This window comes from Anser brachyrhynchus (genome assembly GCF_964034855.1).
Source record: "Anser brachyrhynchus genome assembly, chromosome: 3".
Classification (NCBI taxonomy): domain Eukaryota; kingdom Metazoa; phylum Chordata; class Aves; order Anseriformes; family Anatidae; genus Anser; species Anser brachyrhynchus.
Genome location: NC_137696.1, coordinates 71,370,436 through 71,388,139, shown reverse-complemented (window position 1 = coordinate 71,388,139; position 17,704 = coordinate 71,370,436). Strand labels below are relative to the sequence as shown.

The window sequence follows — 17,704 nt, the reverse complement described above, 5'->3', positions numbered from 1 at the left end:
CCTTATCCAGGACCCATACTCATCTTGATACTAGCTAAATTTCCAAGAGCTTCAAATAAATCAGAGGAGAGAGAACAACAAAGGAGAGGGAGATAAATGTTACAAAGATGCTGAAAGCCCCTGCACCTCTTCACAAGTTCTTAGTAGCCTCACATATGCATGTGCCAGAAGACACATTTGATCTCAGTTATATTTTTCAAGTAATTTTTTCTTGAAGGAGCCAAAAAAATTCAGCCAAGTCATCTGATTTCCTGAATTTGTATCAAATCTGCCAAACTCTTTTAAATGAAATTTAAGGGAAAACCTTTTCTTCTGAGACTCAAAACAAGTGTTCCTATGTTAAGATTCTAGATGACAATTCATCTGAAACTCTGTATTCATTTCATCCTAAGGTAAAGACCTAAAAACCATTTGAAAAAAAAAATGTATTTTTTTTTTGTAAAAATAAATATTTTGAGATAGTTTTTTTTTTTTTTTAATAATTTGGCTAGTTGCAAAACCCATATGTAATCAAAAATTGGGTTTCGGATCCACTAAAACCAAACTATTCTGATTCTTTCATGTTGTAAGGATATGATTTCTTAAAACAGCTGGAGCTGAACTGATGGTTCTGCACCACAGAAGGGAGGAGGCCCTGCTCCCCCCAGCCATCCATCCAAGCTGTTTGTCCCTATCTTCCCTGCTTCCTTCTGGTCAGGAGCCAGTTCTAGCACTAGCCTGTGTGATGACAGAAGCTCATTTGAGTCACTAAAATGTCCAAAAGAAAAAAAAAAAGAGAAAAAAGAAAAAAAAAACACACACCAATCCCCACCCCTTCCCAAAAGAACAAGATTATTCAATTTATTTATTTATTTATTTTTGGCCAGGGAATTATCTGGTTTCTCTCGTGTTCAGAGGAATGCCAGCACTAGCTGAAGTGGTGGCTGAACTGTGGCTAAAGAGAGGAAGGAGCCTGGAGGAACGGAGGTGCTGGGAAGGGTGTGGAGAATGAGGCTTCCCCCTTTTGGCAGTGGCCAACCATTAATGCAGCTCGCAGGTACAACTTGAAACCAAACCTTAAGTGAACCAAAATGGCTGTTTTTCACACAGTTCTGCCTTTCCCTGTCAGATGAAACTTTCTGCCTTTTATTTTTGCATCTCTAGCAAAGGAATTTAAATTACCTGGTTAGGTAAGTGAGAGTTTCACTCTTGGAATATAATTTTGTTTTCATATCTTATGCTTCTTTATACCTCTGAAAAAGGATCATTCTGAACAGTAATGGTGGCTTTATGCAGTCTGTATTCTTTAAACAAAATAAGGTGGAACTTCAGCTAAATATACCTGTAAAAAATAATCTGAAGGATTCTCTAAAAACATCAAAGGGATATTCACATTTGATCACTTGTATAAGGACAAATATATATATATATTAATAAATATATTATAGACACTCAGGGTGATGTAGGCAGCTACATACTGGGAGGGAACCTCTCTGTTTCTGATCTGACCTTTTCAATACTCTGTATGTTGAAGCAGGAAGGAGACTAATTGCTGCAAACCAGAAGCTATAGTAATTACTCTAATTCAGAAGTTACCAACCTTCAGAAAAGGGAAATGCAGAAAGGGAATCATGTTTAAAGGCAGCCCATTTTGCTTTGTTCTTCAACACAGCCCCATTCATAATACTGTGGAATTTATGAGTCTACTGAAAGTGAGGTCTCATAATGTGCACAGCATGTTGCCAGTTAACATGAATGAGCTTCTCCTCTGCTTTCTGTCTGATTACTATAATACCGTGCTTGAAAAGAGGCCCTCCCTTCTAAGACACACATGTTACAATGAAGTGTAAAACAAGGCAATAAGCTGTCCAGGTAGGTTCATGCAGCATTTCTAACCATCAGTCCTTAAAAACGTGATCTAACGCCCCTCGAAGTAAGTTGAAGTGATGAATTTCTGTGGAGCTCTGGAGGCAGGCCTGGGACGATATGTGCCTTTGTAAGCCTTCCAGTGCTTCCTGGTTCAGTTCAAGAAAGAAATGCTAGCTTGCTTGTGGGATTGTTCTGCTTTGATGTCCGGTTCCAGATGGAGCCAGAAGTGCCGAGGCACGTCGGGAAAACAAAACCAAACTTTTACAATCTGCAGGAAAGATGCATGAGAAGAATAGAATTGTATTCCTCTTTGCTGGCCACTGTTTTTGTGAAAGCGTTGTAACTTAAAAAAAAATAAAAATTAAAAAAAAAATCACTCTATAACATATTGGAGAGCAAATAAGGATTGCAGATATCTTTTTAAAAAATCTTTCAGATGTTTTATTCTCCCAAAGACGTGCACAAAGCTTCTTCTGATCTCAGTGGTACCGGATTTGAGTCTAAAAGTTCAAACCACAAACAATGAAGCCATTACTCCTATGATTCATCTGACCTTCCAGCAGAAAAAAGAGCACCCTGTTCCTAGAGCTGCAACACTTACTGTACTTAATTATGAATTTACATGCAGTAGTAGAGTCTCCAATGTGTTTTATATTCATATACCAGTCTGTAGCGCTAGCATATTGAAAGTGCTCAGCTGTAAAAGTTATTTAAAAAATCATTCATACAATCTTGTACATGTTGATCTTTATTTCAACTGCAGTGTTTGAAAGCAGTAGAGCTCTATGTACTCTCTTCAATTGATTTTTCAATATTAATTTCAATTACAGTATCTTGAGTTAATCCACAATTATAAATATGCAAAATTCCAGTTTGAGAAATGGATTTGTTCTCAATAACCTTTCCCTGCACTCTAGCCATAAGCTTTGGAATGATTCTTCTCATAATTAGAGCTGTTCAAACCCTTCCTGCCATAGGAGCACAAGCATTTTGAACTTTTTGAATGAAAATACTCTGTCATTTTATCTGCCAAAAAAATGGGAAAAAAAATAGGAAAAAGATCGCTTGATGCCTGGCAGTTACGAAATGGGGCTTTTTGCTCTCCCTTAGGTCACTGAGGACAAATTCCAGTCCCCACTGTGGTATAAATGCAATGGCTGCTTAGTAATCTGTAGGATGTATAGTGGTCTCCACTCTTAGGGAAGGAACACAAGGAAACTTCCATCTGAGCAGTCCCGCCTTACTTTCAATCATGTGCTTGTCCCTGAGAGGGATGTGACAAGGTTCCTCAGGGCTCAGAGCGAGCTGGATGTGCTGGCTTGGGATTTACAAGTGGCAGTGTCTCCCACTGCTGGTGCTTCCCATTGTGGCATGGGTGCAGAGCTGCAGCCAGGCCAGCCATTCCTGCAGCAGGACATCCTTCCGATTCATTCTGAGAGGTCTCTATTTTCTCCTCGCTTCTAGCTCCGCAGCTGCATGTGAACAGCCACCCGCCTCAGGAGGTCTCTAGTCGTTGGTGCTGATTCCCAGGAGCTTCCCAGGTCTCCCTCATGGCTAATTTATCACCACTGTCCCCAGAGTGGCCTGAGGAGACCCATCTTGCCCGAGGAGACCCTGCTCTATTCCTGTCTGCGAGACAGGATTTCATCATGCAGGGCAGTGGCCTGCCAAGGTTATGGCCCAGAGATATCTTCCTCATACAGTTCTCTGTGCACCTCTGGCTGGACATATCATACAGTATGTATGGGAAATGGGGATCATTGAGGGGGGGCATGTCGACTTTGATGTGTCTGGTCTCAGTACAGGAGGAGATACTCAGTGTTCAGCACTGCTGGGCTTTTTTCTTTTTTTCTCTCTTTTTTTTTCTCTTGTTTTGTTTCAAATGACAGGCTCCCATTCTACTGGCAAAGCTCAGTTTTCCATAAGCTACAGGCTATTTAAACAAAGTTTTCCCAGAGGTACCTCAGATTTAAATAGCTGATGATGGCAAGAGGGTCTGATGTGATTTACAGCAAGTCCTTTTACAACTCAGTCTGTTGTGAGCAGTCAGCATTTGAAAGAAATCCACAAATCCACTTGGCTGTTAGAAACAAAAAAAACAAAACAGACACATGAGGATCCAGGAGCAGGATACTTTAAAATATTATCCAGGTTTCAGGCCCAGGTCTCGCTTGTTTAATGTACTATGTGCCGTAAGTCCCACGGCTCAGGTCCTTAGTCATTCATCTTTGAATTAATTTTAAAGCAGTTTCAGAGTATTACTTTTCCTTACTGTTTGCCTGTGTAGACAAATAAACCAACAGAATTATAGCAGCGTAATAAACCACAACTACATCAACGTAACTTCCTCAAGGGAACCCACAGTGAAATCAAGTGACTTCACCTGCAGTATAATTAATTCTTTTCCAAACACAAATATTCAGTTTCTGTCAAGAAACCTTTGTGTTAAAAAATCTCCAACCAGTTCCCTCTTTGACATGAAGGTTTACAAAATGTGACTTTTTAAATCACATTTATTCAAATATTCAAAATTTGTCAGGCTCAAGTAAATAACAGTTCCTTAATTTTGAAAAACATGCATTTATAAATTGACTTTGGGGCTTTCTGTTTAATTTCTTGTTTATTTTTTAGAAAGAAAAAAATAAGGCAGTTAGAAACCTTAATATAAGTTCTTTCATTAAACTGAAGAGCATACTTTTTTTCTCAAGGACTTTTAACCTGTGTTTTTAGCTTTTTTTTAGTGCATGTCACAATGAGTATAACAGAAAACTGATGATTATCTTATTAAATGAAAACGGTTTACTTAAACATTGTCACTATCACTTTAAGCTCTTTGTCTGTACTTGTCTGCTAAATTGTTGTTTCTTGTAACTGATTTATCACAGAGATGCAAAAATACAAATACTACACATGGCAGTGGGAGGAAAAAATGTTTTTTTCTTGTTGATTTTTGTTCACATTAGTTTGCATTTAAACCTATGTTCTTTCTGCACAATGTTATATCCCAGAAGGATATATTTATGATTAAACTGCGAAAGTGGCACTAAAAACCACAAACAGTTGCCAGCATTGCCAGCAAATCATTATTATACCACTCAGTATGCTTAATCTTTCTTATATTTCATGCAAGCTAAATTCACCCTCTGCAGAGGAAAAGTAAATGGCCGAGGCATTGCTTAAATCCCAATTAATCTCAGATCCTGCACCACATAACTGTAGGAATATTCCAAATATGTAGGTTTCTCTGATGTCTATTTCTTAGTTTCAGCTGATAAATGAAGGATGTTAGGGGAAAATTATACTTTTGCTCCCCACCCCCCCCCCCCCCCCCCCCCCGACATGGTAGGTTAATATGAATGGAGCTGCTTTTTCTGCCAGCAGTCAATTGCTTCCTGTATTCAAACTACCTTAATTAAAGCTAGCTGTAGATGAATATACAGTATAGGAGAACTTTACATAAGGACATTGTTAAAAAAAAATTATAGATCAATCACTTGGGGGGGGGGGGAGAAGCAAAACCAGAAGAAATGCTCAGTAATGCTAAAACATGCATGTATGTCTGATAAATCAGAAAAACATGTCAGAAAGTTATCATTAACATCCATTAACTAATACCTTATTAGAGCAAAGCATTGATGGCATTATCTGAGATCTATGTAATATACAAGAAGTCTAAAGAATTTTCAAGTGAAAATAAAGTTCAAACCGTCATTTCATTTTTATTTCTTTCTTTTCTCTGAGCAGATAAAACAGACCATATTGTTAAAATTAAAAAATCTGACCACAATTATCTTAAATGTGTTATTTATTAATATTTGAGGGTCTCTGTGGATTTTCTCTCTGGAAATGCTCTTTTCATATCTGGAAGGAAGCTCTGCATTCCAGCTCCCTGCAGCCCTTCTTGGGAGGCATGAGCTTGTACTTGTCCTAGCAAGCTGGATGGTATTTATCCATTCCAGTTATTCCAGCTAGTTTGTGCCACCCTTCATGAGCTGCAAAGACTGTGAGAAAGGATACAAAGCAGCATGGATATGCAAGCACAAGGGAAAGTTGATAGTGGTTTTGTCTGCTTATGCACAGACTTATCTAGGAGTGCTGTTTACCTCTGTTTGGGCATCTGCCAGAACTCAGTCCTGATTTAGGGGTTTTCAGCATACAGAATCAAACTAGTCCAAAGGACTGTGGAGGAACAATTGCACTGCTGTATCTTTCATGTCTGTGGAAGCAGAAAGCCCATGTGAAGCCAACTTCTGATTCATCTGACCTCCAGGATCTCTTGAAGCCTCACCCTTTTGCTCACACAGTTCTGGTTAGTGATTCATTAAAGTTAATACTAATAATGCTCATAAACACATTTTGGGAATGCTGACAACTTTCTTCTGGAATGGTGGTTAGTGAAGTCTCCTTCCCCTTCCCTACACCAGAAATGATGCAACCAGGGTAGGACCAGGCAGTGTTACATGCTGGAAACCTAATGTGCATTGCAAATGACAACATCCACAGTTGGGTGAGGAACTGTTCTGCCTCAGCTTGCAGACCCTTAGGAGCTTCCTGCTTTTGTTCTATGAAAATCAGCTAGCAGTGAGAAACCTTTTTTTTTTCTTTTTTTTTTCTTTTTTTTTTTTCTTTCTTTATGTTAGCTTTTGGTGAGCTCAGATCAAAACCAAATGAAAAAAAAATTTTCCTGTCATTCAAATTTTTGTATTTTAGCCAGCTTTTGTCCTTGAGACCAAAGATCCAGATGTCAGATTGTAGTAGTGGAAAGGACCAAACTGTGGTACTTTTTGTGCTATCTGTTGGCAGGAACAAATTCTCGGATGTCTGGAAATCTAGCAGATGTTCCCATAGATACTGATTGAGAAACTAAAGATATTTAAGAAACTAATTTTGAATTATTTTAGAAGATTTGGGTACCCAAGAACCTTCCAGAGCGGAAAACCTATACAGTTGAATGTGAAAGCTCTCTCATCCTTGCCCATCAATGCACTCCCTTTCCTGCCAGTGCTCTTGGCCTCTTTCCCCTCCTGGTACAGATGAGGAAAATGTTCCCTAAGTCCTTCTCCAGAGTCAGTGACAATCCATGCAGTGCTGCAGCAATCCACCTATGCAGCATGCACAAAGAGGAAAGGCCTTTGGGTCATTCATTGTGAATGGATAGAAGTGAGACTGAAAGCTTCTAGGCCTATTTAATTTCCCATCTTTATATCAGTCAGGAGTAATGCACTGAAGCCCACAGATTTCTTAGTATATATTCACTGTTCACATATCCAAAGTTATTATTTTTCCATTAAATCATAATTTTATATTTTTTGCTTTGCCAAGAAACTTTAAATGCTCTTCTGTTCCTACTAGAACTACAGGTATGTCTTTTTTCCTATATTGAAAATTTCAGGAGAGTCCAAACTGTGCTAACAACACAGTAACTCCAATATCTTGTGGAAGAGAAAATGTTATGTCTTTGCAGAAACAAAGACAAAACAGCAGAGCAGCTGTTTTGGCACCATAAACTAGGCACCATAAACTAGGTCAGAGACACTAAATGATGATGGCACATGGTATTTAGTGAGGCAGCATCTTCAAATGAAATTTTGGTCCATAAATAGGAACTTGTATTAGGATAGTTCAGAGCAACTTGCTTGTCGCCATATTTATTTATTTATTTATTTATTTTTAGATACAGTTTCAATAGTTCAAAAACGGAGTATATTTTGAGCTATCCAGATCTTTTAAGTTCCAAAGCCACTGGCCACTTATAGGCTTAATACAAAAAATCTGTTTTTTTCAGAGGAAGAAACACAAGCAGTTCTCAGTAACTGAAAATTCAAAAAATAAAAGTGGACATGGGTTTTAAGCCAAAGCAGTTACATTTGGAAATGTTGATGTCACTGTAAACTACAAATAATATTAAAACATGGATCAAAAGAAAGAAAAGCATGGATTTGATACTGTACATAAATCTACTACCAAGTTAGGAGATGTATTTCATTACCTAATTGCACAAGATAGGTTCTTCAGATCTGTTTTTCAAAACCTGGGGGGGAGGGGGAACAGGAGTGTACCTATTTTCCTTGAAATGCAAATAGGTACTAAATGATTTTTTTTTTTAATTTAACTCAAGAGAAGTTAAGGATCTGATGTCCTCTGTGTTCATAACTGCATAGGAAATATCATTAAACTTTGATATATCTTTAGATGCCAAAGTAAATTTGAAACTCTGATCACTGAAGCCTGTCCTGTTTCCATAACAGTTATTTGGGCATTGTTGTTTATTTCCTTGGAGACAGCATCAGACCCTAATGTACAATCAAAATCAATGGCAAAACCTTCATCAACTTCCAGGAAAAACAGATCAAGTCTATACGTTGGTAAGGTGTTTGTGTTTTGTTTTGTTTTCTAAATTACATTTTTAAAAAACTCAGAAAAGCATCCTGCTAAGAGCTTTGTGGCCCTCTCTTCTATCTTTCTGCTCCACCTTTAACATACAGTTTAATTAAGTCAAGAGCATTTTAGTTTTGAAGAATAGTAATTGAATAATTGCTAAAAGGGACACAACCATGAATAATATGTATGGGGAACTTGATCTGAAAAAAAAAAAAAAAGAAGAAAGGATTCTATTGCAAGAATTACAGCTGGAATTATCTTTATTTTGGAATTGGGAGCAGGGATTAATATCTTTTTGTCCCTGACATAATACGAAGAAGTGTGCTGATGAAACTTTCTGATGAAATCTGCTAAGGACGCTAATTTAGGAAACACCAGAGAAGCAAACAGGAAGAACTTGTGCACTTGACATAAAGGTTTGACAGAGCAAGTGTGGGAAGCCACCACCACATACTTGTCCTGTAATTGAGGAGCTCATTGACTGGAAACAAGCAATGAGATGAAAAGATCTGTGTCTACAGGTTGATGGCAGGATGACAATGGACTTGCAGAATGATGCATCCATTAAAAAAAAAAAAAAAAAGAAAGAAATGTGATATTAAGACATGCAAGGCCATTCCCTTGCGCAATTCCTTCATAAGCTACTGGCGTAGTATGAAAAGGTGTTCAATTCTGTGTTTAAGAAAGATGAGCTTGAACGAGAGCCAGCACACTGAAGGGTTAATCAAAGACTGCTGAGAATAGGAAAAAAAAAAAAAGATTTAAAGAATTTTGCATTGTTTGGTCTAGCAAACCTAAAGCCTAGGCATTTTTTAATAAACACTATTGAGAGAAAAACTAGCCATGAATCAATTTAGGATGGCGATTAAGATTTCTTATCCTTGCAGGACTAGGTTTTTGGAACAACTTGTTTTAAGATTAGTCGTTATAAATTTGTGCAAGGATTGCATGACAAAGCCACAAGCAATAACAAGGGATAGGCTTCATTGACACAGAATGTTCCAGTCCTGGGAGTTTGTGCTGCTTGGTATTAAAAACACAATTACAACAACTGCTGGAAAAAATGAAAGAAAACAGAAAGAAAAAGAAAAAAAAAAGAAAACAAAAAAAAAAAGAAAACATTGAGCTGCCTACAACTGTCCTCTAACAATGGGTATTTTTATTATTATTGAAAATAGGAACATTTCCTTCAGATAACATGTAAGAATTTGTTGGAATAATAATTTCGTAATATCTTCAATGAAGACATATAGATCAGCATAAATTTTGAAAATTATTTAGGTTTCAACACAGCACCACCTATTGGAATAAAAATAGTAGTAGTGGCTTGGAAATAGTACAAACAAGGCCGGGCTAAACTATGATTAATTTATAGACTTGCATTTTGGAGAGCTATGTAACTAGCTCTGCCTTGGATGTTATCCCTGTTAAAATAAATTTGAAGACAAACATGCTATTATTTTTTTTATTTTATTAGAAAGGAAGATTTTACCACAGCATAGGTGAGGTAAAGATTTGCTGTGAGCTATTAAACGTAACTTGGCACAAAGGCAAGATATTTACACAGCGATAAAAGAGATAAGAATATATTTCCTAGTAAAGAAAGCATTGTACATGAGAATTTAAATGAGCTGCAGATAGATACAGATAGATGATAAAAAGTAGATGCTTGGCCTATCATTAGAGAACATATCAGCCACTTTAAAATACACTCTGCTCAAATTAATCATCAGTATGCTGCCATTTCAAATGAGGCATGCAGGTGGAAAAGTGGAATGGCACAGTCCTTTCTTTGTATTAATGAGGAGATTATAACATGCTGCAGTTCAAAGTTTCAGGTGCGGAGGGAGTGCAGGCATTTAACAACATCCAGAGAACAAGGTGGGACGTGCATAGTTCGGAGCCGCATCCTCAGGGGCTGATCTCATCCCAGTCCCACCCTTTCTCCATCCAGGAGGAAAAAGAAGTTCTGCATCTTTTTGTTTATTTATTTATTTTCCTTTTGGGAATTATTTCTGATCACGGATTTAGAAAACAAGGTACAATGAAAGCAGTTTCTGCTGCTTTGCGTGACCAATACACTGACAAGGTTTGAAATGCCACTGCCCTCTTCCCTGTTCCTATGCAGCAAGCAATCCAAAGAGCAGTACTGCAGGCTGCACAGGGAGAACTGAACAGGGGCTGGTCTCCATCTCCCTGAAATATTAGGAGGAAGGGTAATGTAAAAACAGTGTAATGTTGTTTTGCCCTCACGTGGCTGGGCTGCTCAGGCAGGTTGTGTGCCCGGCTTCCCCCAGTGATGGAGAGCTCACAAGCAGCCTGAGGAAAGTGGCGTGCCCTGTCAGAGACTCCTTGCCAGCCAGCAGGCTGGTGTCAGGCCAGGATAGGGGCAGCTCTGGAGGATCTTCCCGGGGCTGGAGGCCCCCAGGAGGATGCTGGTGACAGAGAGAAGTGTCTTGGTTACAGCCCCCTCCCTTAGATTATTAGCTTTTTATTTAATGAAGTAAATGGTCAGATATAGACTATGAGACAGCAAGCATAAAAACTTACAGGCACCACTCTCCCATTTAGCAAGCACGTCAGTGTCAGGTAAGGCTGTACTTCTTCTGGAATTCATGAGCAAGAATGCAACAGTTTTCAAGAATAAAATTGACGCTCCTATATTTCAGTACTATTGCTGTACTTCAGACAACAAGCATAAAGTTATGATCCACGGTAGTTAGATAATACTGCTGTATGAATTATAATGCCAGTTTACACAGACTTTTGTTTAATATTTGAATTTTGACATTTGAAATTTTTATTTTTTTTATTTATGGAGTCAAAAAGCGACGATGTTTTATATTCTGTAAATGTTTTGTTCTTATTAAGTTGTTTGAAATTTTGTATTGCCCTGTGTCCTCACCCACAGACAAGTTTACATAACTAGAAGGAGACTTCAAGTATGTGATTATTTTTTTTTTTTTTAAAGAGACAGGAGCCAAGTACAAAGTTAATAACAACATTCAGAGTTGGAGCAGGAGGTTCAAATGTGCCTTATTTTAGATATCTTAATTGTCAGCTTCTCATAGTTCACAGACATGAGCTGAAAAGAGAAACGTGGACATACTTTAAAGAAGTGACATTAGAAAGGAGGAGTTATTTTTAAAAATCCTTCAAAAATGTCTTCATACACACAAGCCAAGGTTTCTTTCTTATTTTTCCACCCTGCAAATAGGAATAAGTTTCCACATGGCCACCAAAGAGCTTTCAAGGAAAATATTTGTTTTCTGTGGTCTACAATTTCTGTGGATAAGCATTTATTCACTTCAGTTTCCCTTTATAGGCAAATCAAGGAAAGAGTGAAGATGAGAAATACATTTTCATGTACAAATTAGAAGCATAACCACAGTTTTTACTGGACTTTCTATATTTTACAGTATTTTACTGTTAGCTGTGATTCAGACTTGTTTTTCATACTTTGATTATATATTCATATATTTCCATGTTCTGCATATTTCAAGATTAATATCTTGTCTGTCAGTGCATTTGCACTATCAGACTTAAATTGAACATTTTCACCAATTTATATAATTTTTACAAATATTTATATTTGTGTTTATATTTTTTATATTTTTATACTTATATGTTTTCCAAAATATTTGGAATAAACATTCCCCAGAAATCATTACTTTGCCATTTGCTACAGTATAATATCTAGACTAAGAGTACTTCTGTCTTTGTTTTTGTGGTTAGTGATTTCAACAAAAGATGTAGGTTGAGTTTCAACCCACTCTTCTGGAACGACAAAGAGTGTATGCTACACTATGTATGTCAAATGTAACAGAATCATTGCATCTCTGTATAGATCGTATATTTGTTGCTGTATATTGATCTGATGATTTATTAAAAAAATAATTATTATTATTATATCTAGGCATTTCTGAAAATCTTTTGCTGCAGTGTTACAGCACTACTTGCTGTTAATCATGAATTGGTTGAATAAAGAGAATATCTGCATGCTTCCACCATGGCATCTAAAGACTTAGACTCTTTCATCCTCCTGTTCTGAAGAACACTTCACCTTCTGATTTGTTATTACACTGAGTAATAATCCTTGGGTCACTACAACCAGAAGTACTTTTCCAAATATTATTTTATCCCCTACTGAGAGAAAAAAATCCCACGCCTTTGACCCGCAATTTCTATCTGTTGTGTTTTGAAGCTAACCTGTTGAATTTGGGTGAAGTCATTCAAGTAAAAGTAATGCCAGACTTTCGAATGGGCTGAGTATCTGCCTCTCCCAAATCATTGTGATCTGTGAGTGCTCAGTAGCTTTTTGTTGTGTGTTTTTGTTTGTTTGTTTTTGTAAATGGCAAATTGGGCCATTTATAGTAAAGCCTAAGACAGTTAAAAACTGGCACAGGTTCTTCCTTTGAAAGACCCAACAAAACACTAACCATTTCCAACTAAATTCCAACCGCTGCACTTCCTAAGGGAGAAGGAGCAGGGGAGGAAGCAGATAGTTGATTTTCCAGCTGCAGCAACCTCTAGTCACATCAGCAGTGAAATCCTGAATACGGGATTTTTTTTCTTTTCTACTGAGTCATACCACTGGCAGTGTTTAAAGACTTTTCCATCACCATAAGAAATCACTAATATTAGCAGTGTTAGCTTTATTTCTGAGCTTCCAACTGTTTTTGAAGAGTTTTCACTGAAATTATGTTCACTTGTGAGCTTACTGTGTTTACAAGGAAACATGTATGCATTGTTGGAACAGGTGTCCAGGAACAGGGTGGAATCTCCATCCTTGGAGGTCCTCCACACTCGGCTGGCCAAAGCACTGAGCAAGCCAAGGCAACTTCAAAGCTAGCCCTGCTCTGAGCAAGGGGTGGGAACAGATGCCCTCCAGACAGCCCCTGCAGACAGAACAGATTATTCTATGATTCTGTTGTTCACTGTCATGGTAGCAAACTTACTACAGGAGCTTCCTTTTTCTGCCATGTTTTTAATATTTTTCTCATTACAGTGTTACCAGATCCTGGTGTAATCAGATTTTGATGTTTTTTAGTATTTTAAGTAGGAAATAGAGAGGGTCATTTATTAAGAAGCAAGCAATATCATTCCTAATTAACTTTATATACTAGTTACCTGTTAATTTGTTTTATGTCTTTTTAAATACAAACAAAATACTAATTAAAATAATAAAGTACTGGACTAAGCTATATATACCCTTGCTCACATTTGAGAGCATAGGTACCAGTTGTTGTTAAAGTATTCTGTATGTTGGATACATTAACTGCTGTCATTGTTTATCTTTCACTACAGAGGGTAGTTGTCACATTTCATTTCTAGGCCAAATGTCTTTTACCCGGAATGTGGTTTGATAGAAACTGAAGTCTCCTGGGCAGTCCAATGGACAAGACGTTGAAGTCAAAGGCTTTGGTTTATTCGGATCTCTGCCACTAAATAAGCTCATTCTTAAACCACGATAGGTCTTAATTCAAGGTTTATTATAACTAGAAGGAAGCTCTATATTGAATTCCGTGGACCTTGTCCTGGTGCCCACAATGTGTCTCCTATGATAGACTTAAAATTGGGAATGACTGGTGAGAAAGCTCTTTCTAGCTTTGTGCAAGCAAAAATGCACAATTTTTATCTTTAAGATAATGCTAGGGCCCAGAGGCAGCCACAATGATGATAGAGTAGAGAGTTGCATAGAACAGCCACCCACACTCATGTGCCATGCGTTACGTGCTGCAGAGGATGGTGCTAATTGGATCTTCAGGGAGGGAGAGCCTTTTCTCCTGGGTAAGTTTTCTCATGAAAAACTCACCTATTTGCCTCAGAGGGCTCTCAGGAACATTAATTGTTTACTGCCCTCATTGTTGTCATATTAACTGTTGTTAATTATAATGTTATTGTAATAATGCTTACAGCAAGGCTTTCTAATTCAGGGAAATTGGAAAATGATGCTCAGCTCCTACCTGTAGGTACAGCATTATTTCTTATTTGCTAGCTGCATTTTAACATCTTCATTATGTTAAACTCGTATACTTACAATTCCACCTGTCTTGCAGACAGGGAGGCATTTGTGTTTTGCTTTGGGGTGGGTTGTTTTTGGTTGTTGTTTTCATAAGAACTCAGTGTTAATAAAATTCACCCTGCAGGTCAGGAAGTCCTCATGCAGGCAGATGGAATTTAAAGATTATCCAGAAACACCATCCAAAACTGTCTGTATCTGGCAGTGATGTTGATCGTGGTGGGAGAAGAAGATCCTGTTTATATTTTCCTTGATGCAAGGGCATAAATTATGGGATGCATACAAACCAAACCTCAGTCTCCATGCACCTCTTGCAGGAGGTCTGTGTTTATAAATGCATAAACCATCTGTTTAGTGTTTGCAAATTAAACACCTGCTTTTTTGATAGTACAAATTAATATCTAGATCCAGAAAAGCTTGTGGGGTCCAGTGAAGCTACACAAGCTGTTGCTTGATTCTTTGCAATAAATGCAAAATATCACATGATTAAAGAAAATGCCTGCAAATGCAGACTGGATTTTCCTGTTTCAGCTTAATTCCTGTGTTCGAGTAATTAACCGCATCTTTGAAACACAAAATTTGCAATCACTGCAATTTTTGAGCATGCCTTTTCTTACTATGTGTGATGTATGTATCTTCACTGAAGAATAATGTCAATAACTGTATGTAAAAACAAAAACAACAACAAAAACAACAAAACGGTGTTTCAAATAAGTAAATACATAAAGTAGTGTAGATATATCATTTGAAAGTCAAGCTGACATATCTGCTTTTTCATTTACCGGAAATATCTCCAAGTTACTGTTTATGTTAGTAAATCCTTTCCAGCACTAAGGTGGCCGCTAGGTTTCCACAAAAGATGCTGTTTGGCTTGGAAAGGTGGTTTGGCCTCACAATTGCCAGAGATACTCAGAAAGCCAGGACCGTTTTTCCAAACTTTGAAGGAAAGTAGTTAAAGTACATTTTGAGTATCCTCCATTAGAATAGCTGTGCATTTTACAAAATCTCACCAGAGCATCTATTTGCATCATTAAATGCCTAAATACCTTCTCCAGACTGCCCTTAAATAAACAAATAGATTATGTTGAAAGAGATTTTTAAAGCTTTTCTTCAGAGTGAAATCAGCCATGTAAAATCTGGCACATTCTTAAATGCGTTCCATTGGATTTTTTGTGTAACTGTAAGTTTGGTTTTAGCAGGTGCTATTAAAGCTTGTGCTGTTTTATGAGGAACATTTTGGTCAGCTCCACTGAAATTTCATGACTCACCAAGAGTCTGTCAATCTTTTATTATATTTTGCTGTGTGATGGAATGGAAACTAATCTCTTTATCAGTGAGTACACCCTGCAAACACATAACAAAACAAAATGAAAAAGCCCGTTCGATTTGAGAATCCAAAGTCAAATTTTCTTAGCTTATTATTACTTTATTCCAGGCAATGCAACAAAAATGTGTCATCATCCCAGCTGCATGTGGACTTTAATAATGAATGTCTGTAACTGTCTGATGGCGCATGCAAGGAGTTTTACTCTGTTCCCACTGAAGTAAATGGGAGTTTTGCTACTGAATACAACAAAGCACCTTATCCTCATGTGAACTTAATGAATATGTCACTTTCATGAATAGCATATGCCATGTTTTATTATGATTATTTGGTTTATTTATATTTGATTATTCGTCACTCAAAATTTATGTCTTTGACATTGGGATACATTTTCTCTCCTGAACTATGTACTCTGTGCAGTCCTGGTAACGGAGATAAGACAGATATTGGCACATTAGTGACAATTAACAGTTCATCTGCCAAAGAGGACTCCTCAGCTGGGGTAAGAGAAAAAATAACTCGCGTCTCCCAAACATGACACCCAGGATAATAGGGTCCACAGCCAAAATACAGGAGGTTCCACTGACTTTTAGTTTCTAAATGGCCCTGAGAAACATTGTCAGGTGGTAACAGAGCAGTCCTTCAAGGTCTCTACATCTCATAGTCAGCACTGCAGCAACACAAAGCACAAAGCTATGAAGTTCTCTGTCTTTAGCTGAGTTTTTGGCTCCTGTATTTGACCACCATTACATCAATATGAACAGAGGCCACAGTATTAACAGCAAATGCCTTTTGAATGCATCCCACCAATGTTTTACATATCCACGTGTCCCCCTGACTTCTCAGGGAACGTCCCCTAATTTTCTAAGCAACAGGGAGTGAGGGTGATCTCAGATCCTTTCCTGATGAGCTACAGAAAAGCTTGTGTCTGTAACACACAGAGGAAATAGAGAGAAGGCACTGGAGGACTGGAACTACTCAGATGTTTTAACCTGAGTGTTGAAGTAAGTAAGTCTGAATGGGGGAGAAGTGCCAAGAACTCACATTGTTTCAGTGCAGACTTTAGAGCCGTAAACTGCAATCCCTCTACAGCATGCTCTTCATTACTGCCTACTTCCACTCACCACCCTTTAGCCCCTGAGTGTTTTCCACCTGCTCCTCACAGCTGTCTCTGGCCACTTCAATGGTGTTCTCTCTCCCCACTACTTACAGCTCCTTCCAGCTTCTCTTAGCCACACTTAGTAAGTGCTGTACTAGTGATGATGGCTGTGAGCAAGAAGAGGCTGTTCAGAGCATGAAGGTGATGAAGAGCAGCAGGTGACAGCGGTAGCAGTGCAGGAAGAGACACAGGCTCATCTGCCCCTTCTCACATTCCCCTGGTGTGTGATGCTGTTGACAGGTCTCCTTCAACACCACCCTGCACCGTGGTGCTTTGAGAGAATCTTGGCATTGAAGGGGTTGCCCTGTTCGCTGAGGAGAAGCTTTCTTAAATCTGTTCCTACTCATTTCTTATTATGAGGAAGCTTTGTCCTCTCCAAGAAAATGTGTTTCCTGCTGAAGAAAGTATACATGCATATGGGACAACCACACTGAGTTAGCCACTGAGATTCAGGAAACCAAAGAGAAAAGCATTAGCTCCTGGAGCACCTGTTCACCTTGCTGACACACACCATGGAAGTCCCCACCCAGCCCCCAGAACAATAGCCCTGTTTCAGGGTGTTTCAGGGTGACGGGATGCACTTTGGCCAGTTCAGAAAACATCAACACTCAATACAGCTTGCAGTATTTAGCAGAGAACTGCAACAGATCATATTAAAAATAAACATATCGATGGGTGCAAAGTAGCCCTAGTACAAACTTGATCTACTTTAACTGCATTTGCTTATGCAGCACAACCAGTTCCTTGGCCTCTGTTTTACTCTGCCATTACAGAAGCCTCCACACACTCATGAACATGTGTTTCTAATCACAAAATGCTCTAGGAAAGACCACCTGCCTACAAAGGATACTTTTTTCCCAGTCCCAGAGGGGGTCTTACAGACAGGTTTTAGCATACAGCAAAAAATGAGCAGAGCAAAAAGCTGAAAGGACAGCTTTCTTTTAATGAAAGGCTACAGTGTTATCCATGA

The 17,704-nt window shown here is 38.2% G+C and overlaps 1 protein-coding gene across 1 annotated transcript in view; it reads right to left on the bottom strand.

Annotated features, from left to right (window-relative positions):
- Nucleotides 1–1,618: 1,618 nt before the first annotated feature.
- The window catches only part of LOC308193663 (uncharacterized protein), a gene marked incomplete at its 5' end in the record, with an annotated part of 54,214 nt that continues 38,128 nt past the window's right edge, over nt 1,619–17,704 (bottom strand). The window contains one exon of the mRNA XM_080588596.1: nt 1,619–3,928. The remainder of the gene's footprint in view (nt 3,929–17,704) is intronic.